This window comes from Lepidothrix coronata, unplaced genomic scaffold (assembly GCF_001604755.1).
Source record: "Lepidothrix coronata isolate B3197 unplaced genomic scaffold, Lepidothrix_coronata-1.0 Scaffold18, whole genome shotgun sequence".
In the NCBI taxonomy this organism is placed as follows: Eukaryota; Metazoa; Chordata; class Aves; order Passeriformes; family Pipridae; genus Lepidothrix; species Lepidothrix coronata.
The window spans coordinates 5,050,032-5,055,590 of record NW_016690198.1 but is presented as its reverse complement, the minus strand read 5'-3'; the positions used below and the strand labels follow the sequence as shown (position 1 = coordinate 5,055,590).

At 44.7% G+C, this 5,559-nt stretch overlaps 1 pseudogene; it reads left to right on the top strand.

The window, feature by feature from the left end:
* Positions 1-204: 204 nt before the first annotated feature.
* On the top strand, positions 205-1,717 carry LOC108493615 (annotated as a pseudogene).
* Positions 1,718-5,559: the final 3,842 nt, after the last annotated feature.

Genomic DNA, 5,559 nt, shown 5'->3' with positions numbered 1-5,559 from the left:
GCATAGTGGAAGACAGTATAACTCAGACCACAGATGAGATCCAAATGTGCACAGCTGAACATGGAGGCACACACACAGCCAGTCAACCTTCATGGGTTGTTTGTGACCCATGTGTGACCATAAGTCATGCCTCCAGCTGCCACAGCTCCTGCAGCAGGAATGTAGCACTACCAGCTTTAACAGTGACCTGGGTTCCCTGCCCACATGCAGCAGGACTCAGTGCCCCCCAGCCTGGGCAGTAACAGTATCTGGAAAGCTGATGGCCCAGAGGCAGAGCCTCCCCAGCTCTGCCAGGAAAGGGACCACCCCCCAAGGCTGAGCCCCGCCCCAACCCTTCCCACAGGCCCAGGGAAGGGTCTTTGCTGGAAACAAGTGACTTACTACCACATGAACCAACCTAGCAAGTGACCCCATCCAGGAGCGACGCTGACAGCAAGGCCTGGCTGGACCAACTGCACAGTTTCAGGAGGAGTGGAGTCCAGCACATCTTCTTCCAAGGCATAGCATCCAATAGGGAAACACAGCAGAAACCTGAGCTCATCCTCAGAGGGAAGCTGAGTATAGTGTGCACCACCATGGAGGAGAACTTCCTGGAGGGCACCTTGCATCTCCTGAATGGGTTCATCTCCTGCCAGCACTGTCCCCCCAAAGGTATCATGTCCCACCTGATCAGACAGGTCCTGTTGAATACCCATGAAGAGGAGATCTTGAAGGACACCTACATGCTGCTGCTGAAGATCCAAATGCTCCATCCAGCCAACACTGCCACAGTGGGATGGGACTGGATGCTGCTGAAATTCATCATGCAGGACAGGGAAAAGCCCCCCGACCAGCTTCTCTTCCTGCAGTACGTGGTGCAGACCCTGGAGGATGACTTGCAGAAGAATCTGAGGTTGCATCTGCTGCAGAAGTCTATTGCCAAGAAAGTGCTTTTGTGTGACATGTGCTTCAACAATGTTAAGGAAGTGGTCAAATGGTTGGTTGCAGCTATTACAGGAGTCGGGTTCTGCCAGTCCCAAGAGCAGCCGCAAGAAACTCCCTCCTCTTCAGCAGAAGCCAGGGCTGAACACAGCTCATCTGCACCAAGTCTGGCCAGCATACAAGGTCCGACAGCTTTCTTTGTCCAAAAGGTGATGCTCCTGCTCCAGCGGATGTTGTCCATCACAGTAGAAGTGGACAGATCTCCCACCTGGAGCTCCCGTAAGACTGCAGATGAGATATTCCCATTTATACTGAATATCCCCCTGAGGGGCCAAAGGGATGCTTTATTAAACAGGAGAGCCAGCTCCTGCACTGCAGACTGCTAGAGCTGTTGTTCCAGCACAGTTGTGATGTGTCCTCAACCTCATCCATGTCTCTGGAGATGATCCTGTATTTCCTGAGCCACTGCTCTGTGCTACTGCATTTTGAGGATGAAACAGCAACATGGCAAAGATGGGATAAGATGCTGCAGTACTTGAGTTTGCTGATGATGAGTTACCAAAGCCTAACACAGGAGCCACCTGCAGAGCTCCCTCAGTGACTGGATGGACTTGATTGTTCAGAAAGCCAAGGCCAGACTCCAGGAGAGTGACAACATCACCAACCTGGACATTCAGGTGAAGATGGAGGACTTCATCAGCTGAATGCAGGAGGTCCTGGTGCGGCCTTTTCCTCTACAAATCTGGGAGAAATTGTCCTGTTGCAAGAGTTGTTCTCTATTGTCACTACTGCCTGATGGAGATAACCGCTGCAGCAAGGGGGTATGCATCTGTGTCCACAGGTACCCAGCTGCAGTGGGTTCGCTCTCAGTGTCTGAGGCCTTACATTGTCTCATTATCAGACCACACAGACATATCAATTGATATACTAGAGATCACCTCTTTATCAAGTTAGGTGAGATATTTTTTAGACACGCCAATTGACATGCTGGAGACCAAAGAATTAGGAAACTAAGTTGCTGTTAAATCTTTGTTTTATGGTTAAAATGCATAAGGATAGGGTTTTTGAGGTCGTGTGTGTGATGGTTTGAATGGGAGGCCGCCAGGTGTGTGCGGATGTGCGTGTGTATGTTTGAGTTAGTAAGAATGTGAATTTTTAAACTTATTTATGTATTTTAAGATGCAATTACATTATTTTATTTTCTTAAAGGCTTGACATGCTCAATTTTAGTTATATATATAACCCTTAGATTTAAAGCAAATTTACAAATTTTGGTTTCCTTAGATCTAATATTATAAATCTTGGTTTCCTCAAATTTAACATTATAACCCTTGGTTTTTTATGAGGAGAGGTAGTCTTAGTAAAGATTTTAAAGACAAGTTCTTGGTTTAGTAAGTGCTCATAATAAGGCTGTTTTAAAGTTTAAGTGCTAAGTTGTATTGTTTTTGTATGGTTTCAGTTTTGTTTTAATTAATAAAAACAGTGGATGTGTGGGGTTATGAGTGAGTTAATGCGGGATGCTTGTTGCGTAATGGTCGCGGTGTACGCTGGGAGTTGAAGTTCTGATGGAAGCCCGCGAAAAGATGACCGATTAGAAATGTCCCGGGAAGAAGTTTTAAAGTGATTGGATAGGACTGTGCTGGCCCCCCCATGTTTTGTTACTGTGCCTTTTTCAAATGCAAGAACTTGTTCAGCCATTAATAAAGGATTCTCCGTTTTCCATAGTCCCAGGAGGGTCTCGTTTATATTCACTGCCACATTCACCTTCAAGAAACAAAGCAGCTTCTTTAGGGTGGTGGAGAGTGACCCAGAGAATGGAGACACACTTACTGCTCTTTGGACTATTGTCCTGTTACTGCTTGTGTTGCATGCCCTATTCAAACCACCCTATGTCCATCTGCATTTTGCCTCTCTCTCTGTCCTGGGTTGCACAAAGACTCTGGTATCCACCTTTTCTCTTTTCTCCAAATATGCCTACTAATTTAGACTGTGGGGAGGGACTTAAGATAAGGGTGGTACTCTCCTAGGAGAGGAATTATCCACCAGTGTGAAAAGACTGGAAGGCTGATGACTCAGAGGTCCACTCAGAGGGCGTGCACACCTGCCACCTCAGGCTACGAGCTGGGTGCTCCCCTAGGGAGACATCAGGACAACTCACATGACCTGAAGATATTCGTCTCTACTGATGGCCATAATGGATCCATCTGTGCTTAGAAGGTGTCAAAGACTCTTGAAATGTCCTGTGATCTAGCATTAATCATCCAGTGAAGAACTCCTGAGGAGATACCAGAGGTGTTCCCACCTACCCTGAGCCCAGTAAAAGACCACACTTGGACTTCACTCAGTTGGTCAAGGGTCTCCTTCCCTCACTCCACGGGACTTGTACCAGTCAGGCCCCTACCACCACCAGCACCACCTCAGTGGATCAGGAATACAACCACCATCAGAGTTACAGTGATCAGGTCTCATTACTGGACCCAGAGAGTGTCTTGTGGGTCCTTCCAGTCGCAGCCCTTCTCCAATTGCCTGTGCCAGCACTGCAGCCTCACTCCAGCACTGACCCTCCAAACAATTCCTGCCAGGTTTTTATGGGGGTGGAGGCCAGCTGCCATCTCATTTTGGTCTGGTGGGCGGGAGCTTGGGAATTTTTCTGGTTAGCTCAATCCAGTCTTATCAATATTGTTTAGCATTCTTCTTGATAAAGAGTTTTGTGGGGTTTTTTCACTTACATCTGGGCATATTTGATATCCCTCTCTCTCTCTCTCTCTCTGTATTGGAGAGAAGCAGGGGTATTGAATCAGAGGAAGGAGACTTCTATTCGAGGTCTCTGCACCTCCAAATTGTCTCAAACCGAGGCAGCCTCCTAGAAATGTTGAGCCTCTCTTGACTTGTGAATCATCTCCTTCAATGACTGTGTCTCAGGTTAGCAGTCTCTTTCCTCTGCTTGCACCAATAGAAATCCAGAGGGACTAACTTCTTGCTTCTGCTTGAACACAGATTTAAGAGTAAATGATCTGTGTCCTTTCACTACTGTCTCCTTTCCAAGAAATAATATTCACAGGGACAAGCCAGCTGTCTTGAATATTTTTCAGATCACCAGGGAGAATAGTATCATGCTGCAAGAACTGGACTTACTGAACAGGATTCAGAAGAAAGTCAATTTAAAATGTTCTTCACTCAGAATTGATTACATTTACATTTTACTGTAGATAACAAAAATCTCCTTTTATGTAATCTCTCAGAAATAACTAAGGCACAACGAAAAAAAGACACTGAAAGAACATAATAGAGTCATCCATACACTTCTGCAATGGTTGTAGAGGAACACAAAGTTATCATTGAAAAGGGTATATAGGTCTGCAGCTGGACCTATATTGAAAGAAAGATTTCCATGCTGATGTTTGTGCTGTCACAGACATGCTTCTGAAAGCAGAATATTTTAACAGGAAATGCAGCAGTATTCTGTGTCACCACCTTCCACAGCTAATAAAACCTTTGCAGGATCTTTTTGCAGGCGTGACAGATGGAAAAAAAAAGTCTGAAATCTGATTATGGACCTCAACAACTTAGGTAAGTACTAATAGTGCTAAGTCCCTCAGAACTGGTGATCAGGTATGTTTAAATTAAAAAAAAAATAATCCAAATAGCATTTAACCAAATGCATACATGGAACAAAATCATAGCACTGTCAAGGCTGGAGGAAGTAAGAGAAAATAGATGGATAAAATGCTTCAGGCAAGAGAGAAAAGCAGAAGACATGAAGAATAATATAGAGGTTAAAACAAACTAACTCTGCCAAGGAAAAATATCTTCCCCCAAACATACTCATTGTTCTTGGCCTTCAGGTAGTGTGTCAATATTAAAAGTAACCTACCAATACCTTTTTCTCCTCAAAGCAGTATTTTATGATTAATGCGTCTGTTGCAAATATTGTCCAATATATAATCGCTTTGCTAAGCTTTTCATTAAAATATTGTCCATTCTGGTTGAGAATTGGCTCAGTTGGTTGGAGCCTGGTGCTAATAATGCCCAGGTTGTGGGTTCAATCCCTGTAGTGGCCATTCACTTCAGAGGTGGACTCGATGATCCTTGTAGGTCCCTTCCAACTCAGAGTATTCTGTGATTCTGTGATTCTGAGGAGTTAACAAAACTAATGTCACAGCTATCACAGTAATCCTACAGTCAGCACAAACCTACACACCTCTCTTACTGAGGCTTTACAGGAGTCAAGATGTACACAGTCTGACACTACTGCTTCTCCATTCAGTGTTCCCTGTTACCTTTATACAGCAACATCATCTTGTTGCCTAATATTTGGCTAATGTCCTATTCTATCCAATTTCTTTTATGCAGTTTGGCTGTCTGGTGCTGAGTTTAGAGACAAGCAAAGCAGAGGACTGCTGGCTCTGGCTATACACCACAGCCCCTCTCACCTTTTTTGCCTGGGTTATCTTGCAAAGGAAAGGATGACTGCACGTTCCAATGCACCCAAGTAAGACAGGAATTATGGATTACTCTATTTGTATACAAAATCAACACTAACCATCCACAAATATTTTGGAGGATGACTAGTGAAAAGGCAGCAAAAATAAGAGTGGCTTTCATCCGAAGTAGACGTGCAGTGGAAACAGCAGTAAA